The sequence below is a fragment of the Nanorana parkeri genome, unplaced genomic scaffold (assembly GCF_000935625.1).
Source record: "Nanorana parkeri isolate BGI_ZX_2015 unplaced genomic scaffold, ASM93562v1 scaffold535, whole genome shotgun sequence".
Lineage (NCBI taxonomy): Eukaryota > Metazoa > Chordata > Amphibia > Anura > Dicroglossidae > Nanorana > Nanorana parkeri.
In genome coordinates, this window is record NW_017306803.1 from 822,252 (window position 1) to 840,913 (window position 18,662).

Here is an 18,662-nt window from a genome sequence, read left to right on the forward strand (position 1 = left end):
GGTGTGAAAGCTGCAATAGAAAAGGTGTAAATGCATTCATTTTCCAAACCAGCTATTCAGAAAGCAACTTGCATTTTTCAGACGTAGATATGCAGTGGCAGCACTTATATGTCTTTTTATCATTAATCTTAAAGTATATCAACTCCTTTTATTTTTTAATATTTGAAGGGAATGTTCACAAACTTATTTTGTGGCTGGCTGTGTCCCATTAGGGACATTTCCATTCATTTCATGTCCCAGAGATGTAACAGGAAGTAACTGGGGTGACAAGAACTGCTGTCCTCAATGGAAGATTTCCTTTCATCTACGGTTCCAACAACAGCTGTAACATTTTTGATTTCTCATCATTTTATGTCCCAGTGACAACAGTCAACAGCACAAATAAAGCTGAATCTTCCCGATGGACATCAAGGCAGCACTAACCTGACAGGAGTTCTGCCCACTCCCTACTCAAAAGTTTTTGGCTTTTTGAGTCCTTAGATGAGGTGCTTTTATTTTCTTTTAAGCTTCCTTCAGCTTCCTTTTCACCTGGTAATCTTATGACCAACACATGTTCTATCCCTGGGTGGCTATGATCACTATTGTATCTATGAAGGGTGACATGGTTGCAAACCAGGCAGGACCTAAAACAGTTTTCCAGGATTTCTGTTCATCTACATTGCATACTACTACATTACTATGCCCACACTGCTCGTTTGTGTCCAGGTGCTAAAAAGAAAAAACGATACTCACCCGAACTGCCAAACCGACTCCCTGCTTCTCCAGTCATGGAAACCTCCTCCTTTTCTGCACAAATGGAATGTTTCCCAGCATCCTCATGTCTATACACTTGTATACAGAGCTATGGCACAAGGATTCTTGGACCACTGCAGAGGTGAAGGAGAGAGGCTCTAAGGACCGGTCTAAGAAAAAGCCGGGGTGAGTACAACTTTTTTGTTCTAGGACCCAGAAACAAGCGAGCAGTTAACCCTTGCAGTGTGGGGGATAGCACCACTCCAAGGGTTAATACAATTTCCCCCCAGAGTTCTTAAGGTTTGAAAATGAAAGCTAAAAGTTGGTTTGCCCTGCATCGCTGCTAGATTCTCCAGTCTTTGTAAATTGCCCTCAATGTTTTGTGCTTCCAGTTCACCAACACTGCATTTTTGGCAAGGTTAACAGATATTTTCTACACTTACGAAAAATAAAAACTAATGTAGCTACCACATTTAAAAGGACTGGTAAACTATAATTAATTACTTGACTGGATTTAGTTATATTTTAAGGAAAAGCCTTCCAGTTTGTGGAAAGTTGCCTCAAACCTTTGGATTTTTCAGTTTTTAGAGTTTACATGCCAAATATGAAAAATTACTGCACTACACTTACAAGCTGAGAATGTTTCTGGGTAAATTATGCTCAATTTAAACAGAGGGTAAGATAAATGTATGACTGCTAAATTCCACAACACTAGTGTTCAAAAAGCCCCAGGCAAGGAATTGGTCAGACATTAAATCTTCTGCCAGATGCTTCTTAAAAAGAAAAAAAACACAAGCGTAAGTAATTGAGAGGAAAAGAAAAGAAATCAAGATGCTGAAAGTTTAACAAATGCTAAGCACAAAACATTTCTGAAGTGTTTGGAAGCCTGAGGGAATGAATATGGATGAGGCAACAGTGATAGGATTAAGCACAGAAAACCTGCATTACGTTTGGAGGGGGGCATAAAAGCGGCCGCCCCATTTTATAATACAGCCAACATTATTATTTTTAAAAAAAATACATAAATATACACACACAATTGCTAAAGCTCACGCACACAGGGACAATAAAGGACAGTCACTGAGGATATCCTGCTTCAATCCATACTTCTCCTCCCATGGGACCTTTTAGTTCATTGACTATCCCAATTAACTGAAATAGCCTACTGTGAGCTGAGCACTTTTAAGAGGCTGCAGCATCTAACATTCAGCCATGCATATAATAATCAATCTCTTCTTAAGGCTTCTTCCTTTTCCATAACTTTTTGTTAAAGAGATGACTCAGTGCATTCTTTTCTACTTTTCTAAATATTAGATTTTATTTCTATTTGTCATTTATTTTAAGAAAACCAGCAGATGAATGCATATAGGATGAATATCATTAAAATAAAGAATGCAATTTTATGTGGTTTTCTAAAAACATATGGGAGGCAAAGTTTCGATAAAATAACTTTCTAGTCAGCTATGAGTCATGAATATGATCTAGAAATTCACACATATCATTACAGCTCTGCATAATCAGAGACCTGTGTATAAGACATAACTTCTGTTCTATGCTAAATGCCCCTAAAAGACACTCCACATTGGCAAAAACCCATTTGCATAGTAGCTTTTAAGAAAAGACATTCTAGAAATAAACAGTTTTGCCTATGCAGAGCATATAGAGAGTGCAGCCTCTTGTACAGAAATTGAATAGCATCAAAATGCTGGCATCTGGATATTTTAAGGGCCATTTGTTTACAAATGAGTCTCTATCAATCAATTTGCAAAAACTGATCTTTAGGGAGCAAGAGTTTATGCATGATACATGCCAAGAGGCATCATTTTATCTGCTCTAAAGCGAACACATGGGTCTACTAAGTGATGTGGTATGAAAAACAAATGCTCATTATATACCAGAAGACTATTACATTACGCAACATCTACACACTATGTTTAACAAACTGCATCATGTTGCAATTGTAAACACTGTACACATAACTTTTTACCGAAATTTGGGGCTATCAAAAAGGAAATTGTGAAAAGGTAGATTGGTCATCTTCAAGTAAACATGTTATACACTCCTCCTATTCTAGCTTCCCTCCATTGACAACAATGGATTATGAGGGTGGTGCAGGAGTCTCAAAATCAATCCACAAAATGTATCATAAGATTCAAACTTTATTTTTCTCAATTCGGTGGAACTGCAGAAAAAAAAAAAAAAAAAATAATAATAATAATAATAGGGGAAATGCCAAAAATAGATGTATAACAGGCAAAACTCTCTGAACCAAAAGCCCTCATGAATATCAATGTAACCATTTAATAAAACAAAAGCAAGCAGTGAAAACATATATACAGAAAGTGCATTAAATGCATTCACCTCCATGCCATTAATTTCAATGGCACCCCAAACACGCCTCCCACCCGCAGTGTGATCGCCCGCACTGGAACGCATGATACCGCAATGTTGTGAATTCCAGTGCAGTGTGATTGCAAAAAATAGTGCATGCAGTTTTATTCGGATTGTAAACTTTATGTCTGTAAGACTGCATTTGTGTATTTTATTTTAAATTAAGGATGGACATTTTTTATCCGATTAAATCGAAAAAATAAATCGGCCAACTAATCAATTATGAAAAAAATCATTAGTTGCAGCCCTACTCCACACTCCTGTTAATAGTCCAGATACATCTTTATTCATCATTCAACCAACTCTTCTATGGGCCTTCCGTAGAAAGAAGAACTGTGTGCCATCTGAGGAGAGAGCGACACTCCAAGCTGTGTTTATGAAACCTAAAAATTTGGCCTTGGATTTAACGCTTTATCTATACAAGATGCTTAAGCACTATTTGGCTGTTTACTAATCCAAAGAAGAGAAAGCAGGTGTTAAAGAAGACACCTCAGGATAGAACACAATCATGTCATCTAGCACAACATGAGCTACGCCTGCTCATTTGAATGTTACCAACAAACATTTAATTCATGTGACAACCTGTCCTAACTTACTGAGCAGCAAACAGTGAATAGAGTCAAGTTAACATTCGTTCTATTGTATGATATCTTCACAGAGGTGACAGGAGTCCAGGGAACAATAACGTGAGATACAATACCCTGGAGAAAAAAAAACTGTACATCTGATTTTACACCAAGGATAGACTGGAAATATAAATGCGGACCTCTACAGCAACATCCAATGTGAAATAATACATTGTGACAGACCCAGCAACTGCACAAGCTAATTAATGCAATTCAAACAAACATACCAGTGGAAAACACATGGAACAAGTCATGAAGATTTAAACAGTTTTAAGTGTTCACTTGACAGGTTCAATATATACAGAAAGAGGATTTTTATGATTAGGCAATGGAGTGCTGACGGAAGCTGTTTTTCTGTTTACGTGAAGACTTGTTCCTCCCTCAGGTGCACCCATTACTGGATACATGGGAACAGCAGATGGCTTATTTTTTTTTTACACAAAGAATAAAGATGAGAATCAGAATTAAAGGGACCTGCCAGTGATGTTTCTGTTTTATTACCGATAATGCAAAATCAACTGCACTTCATACAGCATACAGACCTTGATGAAAGGTTGGTGCTTGAAGTGACAACACGGATGGTGCCGTGTCAGATACAGTCCATGATAGAAGTCACCAGCACTTGATGTGTGCAAGAAGTGAAGCACTTTTTTGCACACATCAAGTGCTGGTGACTTCTATTATGGTCTATTTTATTACCCTCACATTTAAAAAAACTGGAGCCAAAACCCAAAAGCTTAAACCAGTCACATGTTTGTTTTAGCTTTCTATCCTGAACTGCAAGGTCAACAACTAATCCTAACTGGTTAAGACCCATTTCAACCCTCTAAATGATTGCAGTAATGCAGTCAGGCTGCATATAAAGTAATACATATACCCTTTGTTTTTACTGAACTCTACTCTAATCAAGATCGTTCTTGCTTGAGGAGCTGTTAATTAGAACAGTGTTCAAGGGGCCGTGACAATGAGCTTAGCAGCTGCTTGTGTGTGAGTGAGCAGCAGCCTGACTCTACTAATACAATCTGCCTTTTTGGAAGGGGGTTTTTATGGAAGGGGGGGGGGGGGGTTGTTTGTTTTTTTTAAAACCTGTTTGGTTTTTTTGTTTTTGAAAAAAAAAGGCATAGTCATTCCTGTGTATGCAGTCTAACTGCATTAAAGGAATAGGGTGGGTCTAATTGGGGTTTTAATAAGCTTACGCCATCATTCCTAAAAATATCAGGAAAGTGCCTTTTAGGAATGAGAATATACCAATATGATTTATGTGGTGCCAGGACCCACTAATTTTTTTATTTTTTTTTAAATGACTATTTCCTGGTTTGGCTGATGGATACATATGGCATGAACATCAACCCAGACAAAAGAGCAAATTGAGCACTGGATGCAGAGATTTCATAACATCTTGAAATATTTCTTTGTACAATAACTATCAATTTCAACACATATTACTGTGCCTCTACAGGGCCAGGCTGTATTAAGCAATGCTCTGATCACTTACTTTTGTTGGGATGTGTCTCATCTGATAACCCTATCCAGATTAAAAGGTTTTATTGTATTGCGCAAACTTCTCCTTGTCTAATAAACGAAAACTCAAATTAAGCATTGCCGGTCTGCTTAAAAACTTCAACATAACAGATCTTTCTATTACAGCTTATGAAAATGTGCAATTCATTAAAAAGTACATTGAATGATGTTAAGAATCTGCCAAATCATATTATATTCTCTTTTGTGTTAGTTTTTAGTAATTTAATAACTGACATTTTCAAACAGAAGGCATATCACAATCCTAATTTGATTTGGTGCATTTTTTCACGTACTAGAGTAATATTTGATTTAATTTCACAAAAAAGCATCTATACGTTTAGTATACCAGTGTAACAAAGTTAGTTTCCTTACTCTTTTATATAGTGCCAACATAAAACAAAAACACAGGAAAAAACTAAATGGACACCGAGACCCTGAGGAGCGCACTTCTCAGCCAAAATGCTAACCACGAAACCTCCATGGACTTATTCAGTACTAGTTTAACACAGCTCCAATGAATAATGGTGGATTCAGATAATCGGTCTACTATACACCACACAATAGCTGTTTCTGCTGAGTACTAGAGGTATAACAAAAGAACTGGGGAACTGCAAGAAGGCGGCACACAGTGCATTTAGCTGCTTTGGGGACTTGTCTTCAACTGCAATATCATTAATGTTCTGCATTGGAAAAACTGACTTATGCTAGAAATAAATGGCTAGATCTGTTTTTGACAAAAGAGAATTGATCTGCCCCTCGATTCTAAATGAACCCTGTGCATCTAAATCTTAATACAGTGGTTCTCCCAGTTTCGGTGAGCTTTATTTTTGATTCATGCAAACTGAAAAAGAATGGCATCCTTCTCAACAGAGAATGAACTAGAGAGATTTACAATGCTCTTGAAAGCCTCTGACCAACTACAAAGTGGTTTTCCACCACTCCCACTGATTTGTCATTTTTAGTTGCCAAAGATTTAATTTATAACCAAAGAGCATCATTCACTTCGCATTAACAAATTGGGAAGTGCAAAGGCAGCATTAAAAGAGAATATCTGGTGTGTTCTTTTGTAGGACTTTTAAAAGAGCTAAGACACAACACAACAAGGTGATTTCTGTCACCTTTATCAGCCATAAAACCATCCTGTTGGTACCTTCTTATTTGGTTTCATTTTGTTACTAGGGGTCAGTCATTAGGGTTAAGGCTACCTACTTGCCTACACCCCATAAAAAAGTGCCTATCCAAGACACTAAAGGGACCTCACTGGAAAGAATGGAAATTAGGCAAGGGCTAGTCCAGGCGTCAGGCCCCTGGTAATAACATGAAACGAAATAATGGGCACATAATTACTTATAAAGTTTAAAACTAAAACTGCAGGAGACTGTGGTGACTCAATAAAACAGCCTCTCCTGACATATGAGATTCTGAATCAGAAACGATAGCAGGGGTTGACACAGTCTGGTTTACAAAAAGGGTCAGTCAGAAGAGTGAGAAGGGTCAGAAGGGCAGTCCAGTAGCTGAGCACAATAAATTAGGAAGTACCAAGTGGACATGGAGTAGGCCACAGCCCCAGTCAAAGAAGGTGAAATAGACTTCACAAATGAAGACCGTATTACAGGTAAACAACCCCCAACCATCAGGAAAGTATGTGCTGAGGTCATGAATAGCAGCAGAACTGTCCTCTTTATGTATTTGAGAAAACATGCTGTGCCGCATAGCAGTAAGCAGACCCAATGTAAGGCAAGGCCTCGAGTACTCACAAACTCAGTAGCTGGTGCTGATAAGGGCGTTAGGTGGCCAAAGGTGACCTAGACACTGTAGGCATGCATCGCAACAGAACCAGAAACCAGATATCCACTTGGTACTGCAGGAGCAGCAGCAGGATAGTACAGAGTACCTTCCTGGATTGAAAAGAAAAAAAAAGCTAACAAAAACATTTAAAAGTGTATCAATACACAGATATCTGCTGCTGTTCAAACAATCCAAAACAATGAATATTTGCAACATCCATGGACCATTTGATTACATTGATAAACAATATAAGCTAAATAGTAGTTGAAATTCTGCACAAAATTGTCGTGCGTATAGTGTACAAACAATAAAATAGAATTACCCCGTGCTCCCAGGACTAGTCAATACAATCTTTATTTAAACTAAATAGTTTTGTTTGTTTGGAGGTTTTTTTTGTCTCTTTCTCTTTTCCCTACTTGGGATAAATATACAATGAAAGCAATATAGACAAACTCCATTGATAGTATAGTGGTATTAAAATGTACACCTTATACCAAGAGATGAGATTATAAATTAAGATGGATTAGAAGTTGTTCTGCTTAGTGTTTAAGTTATATGTACAACATTTTTTTCTGGGTTTTGTGTTACTTAAAAAAAACCGTAATAAATATTAAACAACAAATAAATAGGATATGCTTAATGCACTTTATCATTATTGTTACACCGTGTAATTTCATTGGTAATTTTCTATAATGCGTTTTCTTCTTCTAGACTTAATTACGTTACACTTGATTATTCAACAGTTCAAAATAGGATTTTATACAAATGCTTGCTTTCAGCGTGTATTTTTCAGGATATGAATTATTAAAAACACATTATCTAAATAAATCAACTTCAATATTTATATCCTGCCGAAGAGAAGTAACTGTGATGTCTCCAGTTTCCAGCAAACTGATAGGATGCCTACCAAGCAGCAGCATTGTAGCTCACAAAATGGAGGCCTGCATTCCATATAAGTAACTGCTACAATGTGCAAAGATCATAAAGCTTCTATAAAAGGAATATAATTTCATCCAGAAATAAAATGCATCTCATTTGTGACATAATGCAACTTATTTTCATGTTTTGCCATAATTCAGGCACAGAATTTTGTAAACTTTCATTCTAAAGTAACCACGGTCTGTATGCCTGGCAGTACAGTCAGCACCTATGCTAGACTATCACTTTCATAAAATCAACTTCAGGTCACCAAGAGTTTGTTTTTAATGAATGGCTTTTGACAGACTTCTGACCACAAGCTTGCACAGACAAAATAGAAATAAATAAAGCATTGTTCATACAAGTGCTAAATAAAAAATAGCATTCGGTGCGGACCAGAGAAGTCTGTGTACAGTTCGAAAATAATGAAGCCATTATTTCAGTATCACAGGCAGGCAACTAAAGTTTTCAGAAAGAGATCAGCAATAAAAGCCTCCATACTTCCCCTATTATGTGTTTAACCAGTTCCCGTCCGATGACTGGATTGTACCACCATAATCATTCCTTTCATTAACGACCGGTGAGCGGATAATTCCGTCATTCGGTACAATGATCACCGGTCTATGAAGGGACTAGCTGCTCATTGAGTTACTGCTATTGAGTTACTGCTATTGAGAAGTCCCTGTGATCACAGTGCCGACAGTTAGAAACCTCCCCTTGCTATTTTCCCTCTGCATGACCGTGACAGCTAGTGGACACAACGCTCGCACAACCCTACGAGGTCCCCGAACGGTCCGGCACTGACACCACCTCCTGTCCCTACCACCGCGGCTCAGCCTGGCCAGCTGAGTCCGTGTTGACAACGATCATCTAGTACAATTCTTGTACTTGCTCTCCGATTACACTCCCCATATCACATGAACATCAGACCAGCTTCCACGCTATATGCTGTCTACAAAACGTGAGTTCTCTCTACAGTAGTAGGCGCTCTTTCTTTGTGTGATTTTCTGTGATCACAGCGGGAGCTGATTGCTGAGATCGCAGAGCTGTGACAGTCACAGAGGCGGCAGCAGCTCACTGTGTTGTGTAAACAGCTAGATGGCTGTGTGTTAGAAAAGTGATAGAAAGTATCTCTGAGGAGAATACTGTATTCTCCTCAGAGATACTAAGCATCAAAGCTCCTGTAAATAAAGTAACCTCTTAGTGCTCCCTAGTTTTAAAAAGTCAACAAAGAAAATATGTGTGTCAAGGCTATTAAAGACAGGATAAAACATACCACATTCTAAAATTGTTACACACTAAATTTGTATTTCACTCCTTGTATTTTGTGACCTACAGCGGGCAAAAAAGTATTTAGTCAGCCACCAATTGTGCAAGTTCTCCCACTTAAAAAGATGACAGAGGCCTGTAATTGGCATCATAGGTAGACCTCAACTATGAGAGACAAAATGAGAAAACAAATCCAGACAAATCACATTGGCTGATTTGGAACGAATTTATTTGCAAATTATGGTGGAAAATAAGTATTTGGTCAATATCACAAGGTCATCTCAATACTTTGTTATATATCCTATCCTTTGTTGGCAATGACAGAGGTCAAACGTGTCCTGTACGTCTTCACAAGGTTGGCACACACTGTTGCTGGTAAGTTGGCCCATTCCTCCATGCAGATCTCCTCTAGAGCAGTGATGTTTTGGGGCTGTCGCTGGGCAACACGGACTTTCAACTCCCTCCAAAGGTTTTCTATGGGGTTGAGATCTGGAGACTGGCTAGGCCACTCCAGGACCTTGAAATGCTTCTTACGAAGCCACTCCTTCGTTGCCCGGGCAGTATGTTTGGGATCATTGTCATGTTGAAAGACCCAGCCACGTTTCATCAAGCATGTATTTTAGTATGGAAGTGCGCTTTAAGGATTATATTAATAATATTATTATTACTTTGGCATTAAAGCTGCTGCAGCTAAATGACTCAGGATGAAAGTCTTCTAGATACTGGATGTTATTCTATCCAGCTTTCTATTGGTCTTCCAGCATTGGGGTGGAGGGTTACAGTGCTGGTATCAGCTTGGCTGCAGTCTGATGCAGGTGGGACAATGATAACTGATAACAGTGTACCAGAAGCAGGCAGCACAAAAATTGTCAGCTCACTGGATTTCCGGCAGGATCAAACAGGAGCTTGCACTTATCAAACATGCAGAACAAACTACTTCCAATGGTAGTAAAACGTGTTTTTTTTTTATATTTAAATAGCTCCCGCCTCCCCCTTAACTCGGCTAAGCTGACCTTTACCCCCAAGATACTAACTTACCATCCATGATGGCAGTGGACTACCATGTTGTCTAAAACCCTGCCAGTAAAAATCTAGTGCCGGGCAGCCCTCAGTACCAGCATCTCAACCCTCTTAGTTGCCAAATTTTTCAGTTTTTAGTGCTGATAGTTTGACTGAATTATTGTTTTAATTTCATTTTAACTATGTAAAGAAAAAAAATTGAACATTTTGAAAAAACAAAAATTTACTTTCTGTTCTAAAACATCAAATGAATAATCTTTCTTCATAAATGTAGGCTCTAAATATATTCTACACAATAAACAAAACTCATTGTTTATTGTTTAGTCTGTGTTCAAGTTAGAGTCTTCAAACTATGTTATGTTTATTTTGAATTTATGAATCCTGATTTTTTGACTGTCTTTTGCATTTATTGAGGCGATAAAATGCCAGGTCAGTACAAACAACCCGCAAAATTCCCCTTTTTGGAAAGCAGACACCCCAAGGTATTCAGAGGCATGGTGAGTGTTGAAGATCTAATATTTTGCCACAATTTTTTGGAAAATGAGAAAAGTAAAAAAAAGTTACCCCACAAAGTTGTAATTTTAACACGTTGATTCTCCAAGCATAGCATACTTGCAATTATACCCCAAAACACGTCTCTACTCCTCCAAAGTATGGCAATACTACTTGTGTGAGACTTTTGCTGCCTAGCTACATAGAGGGGCCCAAAATCCAAGAAGCGTCTTCAGGCTTTCAAGTGGCATAAATTGCATCCGATTTCCTGACTACCTATCACATTTTCGGAGGCTCCGAAGTGGCAGGAAAGTAAAAATAACTGCAAGAAAGATCCACATTCTAGAAAGCAGACATTCCAAACTATTTTCTAAGACATATAGTGAAACTATTAAAGATTGGATTTTTGCTACAAGTTTTTGAAAAATGAAAGTGGTTATTTAATTATATATTTCACACACATAGGTATCGGTATCGTAGGCATAGGTATCCTTAGAATTGCACCCCAAAACACATTGTGCTACTCCTCCTGATCACATTTTGGAGACCCAATAACATTTCTTGGAAGCTTTGAATTGCCAGGACAGCAGACACCCCATTGTATTAAGAGTATGTAAAGTTCCCTGGTAAAAGAGCTATGCTCCTTAGCAGAGATGGATGTTGACGCACTGCTGTTTTCTAGAGGTTCATACACCAACCCTGAATATGACTAAGGTCTCTCCACTGCTTTCATCAATTATAGTAAGCGGCACATTTTCTCACTATTTTATTTTTTTGGACATTGGGGCAACGCAAAAAAAAAAAAAAAAAACCTGCACAAAATGAAAACACAGCCACTGGTTGGAATCAGCAACACTGGAAACACTGGCAATTGCTGTGATCTGCAAACTTGACACACATGGCACTTGCAGTGATCTGCAAAAATCTGATCACAAGACACTTTTCATGACTCTGTACCTAATGTCCGTGATCTCATCCACTCATGATTACAGGCATTGTTTACATTTTTGATTGGTTTCCACAATCAAGTGGTATTTCATTGGTTCTATACCATTCTGTGATATGCACTCTCCAATGACCGAGCAATTACAGTTACCGTGCATGTGCGCACAGCCATAAAAAAAAGGAAGTTTAAAGAACATAAATATTCTTAGCCCCACTGCAAGGATTAAGTGCTCATTTTCATCTAGGGATGAGAATTTAAAAAAAGTCCTACTCATCTGAACCTCTCAGCTGGCTGGCTGTTAGATGCTCCAAGGTCCTGCGAGCCATCACGTCCTTTACAGTGTAGTGCAAAGAAAAGAGAGGCTCCAGGCACCGGAATAGCAGTCAGACGGCTCCATGGTTCAGGTGAGTATACATTTTTTTCATCCCTAGACAAAAAACAAGAACTTAAACCTTGCAGTGCAGGGGAATCCAACTGAAAGGCTTAAGGATAATTATGCCTGGAGTTCTTTTTTAAAGACAGTCACTCAAAAAAGTGAGTATACCATCTGACCAGTACATTACAATGGCCAGTCCTGGAGTAGTTAAACAGACCAAAAGGATGCAAATAAGACATTTAGTATTAGAGTTTATACAAACTTTAATTTTGTTTTGCAAACCACTTTGTCAACAGATTGACAAAGACAAGCCCCCTTTGGTCCAATGCTCATTTTGGGTAGGTCGTACAGAACAATTAACACAGACAAAAGCACTCCATGCAATGAAGGAATGTCTGAGTCATATTTTGTTTTCTAGGTCACTAAATAAAGGAAATGCATGTGATTAACATTCACTGTTTGTTCCCTGCAGAAAGGATCACAACCTAACTTGAGCATCATGACACAAAGACATCCATCTTGTTCTGCATTTTCATTTTTATTAAGTATGAATATTCTGGCTCAATTCCAACAACAAAACATGACCTCCTATTATCATACCATCACATAGATTCATGGGAACCCAACGTTTCTAAAGACCTTTGTTAAGAAAAGTCTCACGTCCTATTTGGCTTTTGTTAGCAGCGTACCGGTTTGAATACTTATAAGAACATGCCAAGAGGCGACCCAACTGTTACTATTCAATAAAGGCAAGTAGTGTGAATTATGAAAATAGAATATGTACGCAGCTTTCTAGAATGCCTTAAGCTGCCCATACACCTTACAATTATCTGCAGATTTTCTGTGGTCAGATGGAAAAAGTGCAACAGATTGGCCCAGGTGGAGATTACTCCATCCACACAGTTAAGTGTAGATTGAGTAATCTATTGCACCTTTTCCATCTGACCACAGAAAATCTGCAGATAATGGTAAGGTGTATGGGCAGCTTAAGGCATTCTAGAAAGCTGCATAAATATTCTATGTTCATAATTGACACTACTTGCCTTTAGTGAATAGTAACAGTTGGGTCGCCTCTTGGCTCACCCCTCCCACCTCCTCCGATCTTTGCTCTGTTCAAAAGTTCTGGCCACCTGAAGAATTTGACACTTCTGAAAGTGTTGGATGCCTATGTCCCCCGCTGCTTGCTGTGATTACTTGTGCTGTGCCCTACGTCACTAAAGCAGCAAAGAGGAGACCAAGAATTTACCCAGAAGGTTGTCAGATATGAAGAGAGTGGGGATCGGAGAAACAGACAGTGGGAGAGGCGATTATAGATCCTTTTTGCTAAAAAAAAAAGTAACCCAATGACAAAGGTCACTCTAAAAATCTTTTTAATCCATCTATAATATTTTGAGCATAAACAGTGTGACAAAATTAGTTTAAAGATCAAAACCTCTGCCATGTATAGGTTAAGAGTATGCTTTTCGATTTTTTAAGCATTAAAGCATAGGGGGGAAAAAATGACACTGCCCAGAACCAAACCCTGCTATTAGGAACAAAGTCTTATTTGATAAGTCCTATTTTTTGTCAGGGCCAAACATTGCTGTAAAATATAAATGGTACAGCACTAGTTTTATGCTAAAATAATGTTTGCCCTCTAGTAGGATATAACAAAGCAGTATTATAATTCCATCTCATAGCACAGAAATTTCTACTGAGGACGTCTCAGGACAACCATATAACAGCCATTAAAGAGCAATAAACCCTCCTCAAAAATGTGTTAGAACAACTTAATTGTGACAAGCAAGGGAAATGAATATGGAAAGTTCAATATTATTAGATGGGGTATGTGGAAATTGAGAATGCTGAACGCAGGAGTGATTTAATGGAGACACAAATGTTTTATTAAGGACAGCGGCAGGAGGCAGAAGCCTCATATTTCCAAAACCAACACAAGTTCATGATCCATACTTCTATTCATTGCAGATGGGATGGGTAGAAAGTTAGGGAGGTCTTACAAGGGAAAGACAGGCAAAGTAGACACCGACTATGCAATCGACCTGTATAAAAGACAATTTAGAGGCAAGAAACAACTCCTAATTAGAAATGACTGAATTGACCACGCTTTAGGAAATAAATTACTCCAAAACAAATTTGTGGTTAAATAATGTCTCTGCTGAGCACTCCAAGTATCTAAAATGGTCACAAAATAATAACCTCTAACTACACTATATGAACAAAAAATTCACTTGACCAATGTATCTACTACTGTGGCCAAAAGTACAAAGTTGGACTGCACAAAGCCCAGACCCCAACACTATCGAACACCTTTGGGATGAACTGGTCTGCCAATTGCCACAGAAAAGCTTTCCCAGACTTATCAGTATTGCTATTGTGCATATAAATGTCGTACTGTGCAAATATGCTGTGCAAATGCAGAATCTCCCCTTCATAAATCCCATGAGCAAGTACCTAACTGAAAATAAACTACCAAAGCACATCGATAAGAAGGGATAAGAAGGATAAGTGTTTTACCCTGTTGCAATACTATTAGCTCAGCTGATGTTAATACAATTTCAATACAAAACTGCTAAAATAGTATTAAACTCACAAACGTTTGTCAATAATAATCCAGATCAAACAAATATACATTGCCAGCAATGTATTCCTTTACATTTTTTTGCCACGCACACTTGTCATGCTTCAGAACAGCCCCAATTCTCAATTCAGCTTCCCTGAACTTCCTGCCAGTACAAGATTACAAGGGGCAGCACAGTTTCAAGCAGCTGCCCATTCAGTAGCTTAGTGAAAGAGAAGAGGGAGAAGGAGCAAAAAGGGGGGAGAAGGAGAGTGGATAGCCCTGCTGTACCTGTGTGATTGGAGCCAAGGCTTACTAGCACACTCAAGGATAGCTCCATAGGACCCTGCAAGGGAAAGGAGCTGCCCTAAAGCAGGATATCAGGACCAGTGCTCAGGGAACCAGCTGATTCTGCAGGAAACTAAAAAACTTTTAAACATCAAGGAGCAGCATCCATTGTAAGTGATTTAGTCAGCAGACAGACAACTAACTAAACACATCACCACTCATATCTTTGAAACCGCATGATGTAAGCAACAAACGGGGGGGAGATCAATGAGGTCCCATTTAATGTATAGTTATTGCTTGCTGTATATATGTAGTACATCATTGATGTTGTTATACCGTTACTTTAATATTGATAATGCAGTGATGCTGTTCAATAGCAGTGAATTACAGGACTGCTTTTTTGGCAACCAAACGCTGGAAGGCCAGTACGTCAGCAGGTGATACAGCAGTTAACCTTTTCCAGTTTTTGTCACTCTGGGCAGTGGTTGGGGGGAGGATAATGCTATGATTAGTTGTGGTCTCTGTCAGTGGAAGACACTTGAGAGGTACAATTTAATCCTTTCGCTGCAATTTTTTATTACAAAACAGACATCTGTTAGAATAATTGCATGTGTGTTAAGGAGCCAAAGATGGCCAAAGTTACTACACTTATCTTCAGCTGTTGCAGTACTAGTGCAAAGTATTTTGGATGTATCATCAGGATGAATAAGTCTACGTTTGCAGAGTAAATGCCCATGATGATATCATGCTACCCCCAGGCTGCATGTATGTAACAATACCAGTTACAGTGCAGAGCATACATAAGTTTAAAGCTCTATGAAATATTCAGCAGGTATTTTTATAGATACCTAAATAAGCTAAAAGTGGTATTCTTGAGCGATGTCCAATTTCTTGCTGCTCCAAGAAGAGGAGTCTATATACATTCACCGTAAAAGAACCCCGTGGGGCATATTTATATCCACTATTTTCTCTTGTATCCTCCACTTGGCTACATACACTGCAGCCCACATTTTACGGGCCATTAATAAAATGTGGTGCTCGGTGTGGGGCCAGCAGTGCTCCATAAAAGTTCACTAGCAAGCAGTAGATATATGCAAAAACTTTTTTTTTTTTAAAACCTTTTCAAAACAGATTTAAAAAAACTTAGCTGCGTCTCGCCGCGCGCCCCCCATCCGAACACCTGAAGAGTCTCAGGTGGCCGCAAAGGATCTTGGGGTGGGCACACGCGCACTTCAGATGTTCAGCCGGGAGATGAGGAGAAACACAAGGTAAATCTATGGAGCAGCGCGTGCACCAGCACAGTCCAGCGCTGGAGGGACTGCTTAAAACTACACTAAAGAAGAAGATGATCGGATTAAGAGGCATGATTTAAGGTAAGTCCTTACACTAACATTGGGGGGGGGGTGTTAGCCTTTAATGCCACTTTAACGTGCACTGGCGCACACTAGTGATGAGTAAAAAATAATACAAAAAGTTAAAAATAACAGTTTCTACTTTTTAGTAGAAGGAGGCCATTGAGAGCAAACTCTTACTGGTACAACTATTAAAATATAGTACTAGTGATATGGCTGTAGATAATTAGAACAGGATCATCTATTGCTCTTACAATGAACCAGAGCTTGTGACCCATCTTAATGTGATGCATACCTTTAAGAACAGGCCTGTACACCAGTTGAATATTTCTGAATTACCTAAATTGCAAGGTCAGCTGGTAAACAGTAGGGTTATGAATTTTGAAAAATTAAAACTGGCAGGTGAGTAGTTACCACGGTGCTCTCTCTTTTACATTAGTTTTAGAAGATTTTCAATAAGAGAAAAACATACTACTGTGTTCATATGACAAATGACATCCATGTGTCTCCTTCCTTTTAACTACTGATTTGCAGCAGCTGAAGAATGTACAGAAGGGATGGCTTATGTGATCTCTCAACTGTCATTAAATCTTAACTGTGGGTTAACAATGTAGACAGCGTTTAGAAGAGGGTTCAGCTGTGCAATTTGTTAACAACCTGTCCACTGACATTTTTATTTATGTTTTTTTACATGAGGAAGCAAAAGCTGCCTCTGCAAGGATGGCCACCTCTACAGAGAGCCAGTACAGAACAAGGAATGGAAAATTCAGTAACATGGCGAACGATCAGCTGCATGGAGACCAACGGCAATAGTGGAGAGACTAGTCCTCGACCGTATCTGCCTTTTTTCGACACAGCTCCCAGTAACTATTTAATTCCTGTTCACAGCTTGCTTACTTCTGTCCTTGAGCACTCTTGAGGTGTGTTGGGAAAGGATTAGGCAGTATCATGGTCACCTGAGATCAGCTGTTCCCTATATAACGGCTACTACAGCTATTTCAAATGTTGCATAGGAAAAATACAAAAACACGTTCCGCAGACATCATGGCAGTTTGCGTCATGGCTCCTGAATGCTCCTTGTTAATTCCTAGCATTATACAAGCACTTACCACCAGTAAAAAAACGATTATAAATCTACCAACCAAACTATTAAATATAAAAAGGGATCCTGTACGCATACATCATTTCATTGCCTTCAAATATCTTAAAGTTATGAAACATACAATCCTAATTTAGAATGGGAGTTTATAGCAAAGCATATCTATGGTACAAAAAACATACAGTTAATAATATAGTATGTTGCTATAACTTACATTTATTGGAAGGTCCAGCGCATCCCATATAAAATGTGCACTAATCCTCATTCGTATTGAAATAATGCAACCAACATTCAATTATGTGTTGTGTTCACTAAACTTTAACCACAGATCCAGACCAGAGTGTATATTTTAAGAACATGTAATTTTTTTTCATGGTAACATAACAAGCCCAGGGCAGTAAAACCATAACATGCTATAAGCTGTAATTTCAAATGAATAAACTGTATATGCATTTTACACATTTAGCCATAAGCAGTCATGTGGTTGTTATTTCTCTACCCTGACCGGAATAAAATTGACTTACCTGCTATAACATCGTGTTTCTGGATGTTCACTTTGATATGTGCTGCTTCTGCTTAGAATCTCAAACGTCTGCGTGAAGCCCCATTACCAGGCCCTAGAGAAATAAAACAAAGCCACTGCTTTATTAAACACTCTAGCATTCTGCAGCATTTGTGCTTAATATCACTTTCAAGGGACCATGGTAACTGTGCTCCATCACACCAGATCTGTCAAGGCAGGAAAGCACATTACTTAAATGAGATACAGGATATTACAGAGCCACTGGCACAATATCAGTGTCTTTACATATGGACTAATTATACATTGGAGTGCAGCCATTTATCACTGAGCAATAAAAAAAAAAAAAGATATTAGACCATCAATAAGATTATCTTTTAAGTAACTGAAAATATGCAAGTATTGAGGGCACAAGAAAAGTTTTGATAAGTAAACAAACAAAACAAATCAAATTATCCATTTTCCTTCATTAAGTTTACTAGCCCTAGGATAGAGACAGTCAGGCCAAATCCTTAACATCAAATATACACGCCTGATCATGCTTCATAGTTCCACAACCCCCTACTGTGGCCTGTTTTATGTATGTTTACGCTCAATGCACAGTTAAACTGGCAATAAACTGTGCAAATTTCAGCCAGGTCTTGATGAACCGTCTGAAATCCATTCAGTGGGTGGCCCTGTCAGCACCCTTTGATCAGAAAATCAAAAAGGAGCTAGTCAGCCAATCAGCTGCTGTCACTATTAGGTGTTCTGACAGCCGCACACCC

General features: G+C 38.6%; 1 protein-coding gene across 4 annotated transcripts in view; it reads right to left on the reverse strand.

Annotated features, from left to right (window-relative positions):
• SIPA1L1 (signal induced proliferation associated 1 like 1) overlaps positions 1-17,988 on the reverse strand; it is a 148,865-nt gene extending 130,877 nt beyond the window's left edge. For all 4 annotated transcript variants that reach the window (XM_018561638.1, XM_018561637.1, XM_018561636.1 and 1 more), the window contains exon 1: positions 17,900-17,988. The gene's annotated coding sequence lies outside the window, so the exon portion shown is untranslated. The remainder of the gene's footprint in view (positions 1-17,899) is intronic.
• Between the last annotated feature and the right edge of the window lie 674 nt (positions 17,989-18,662).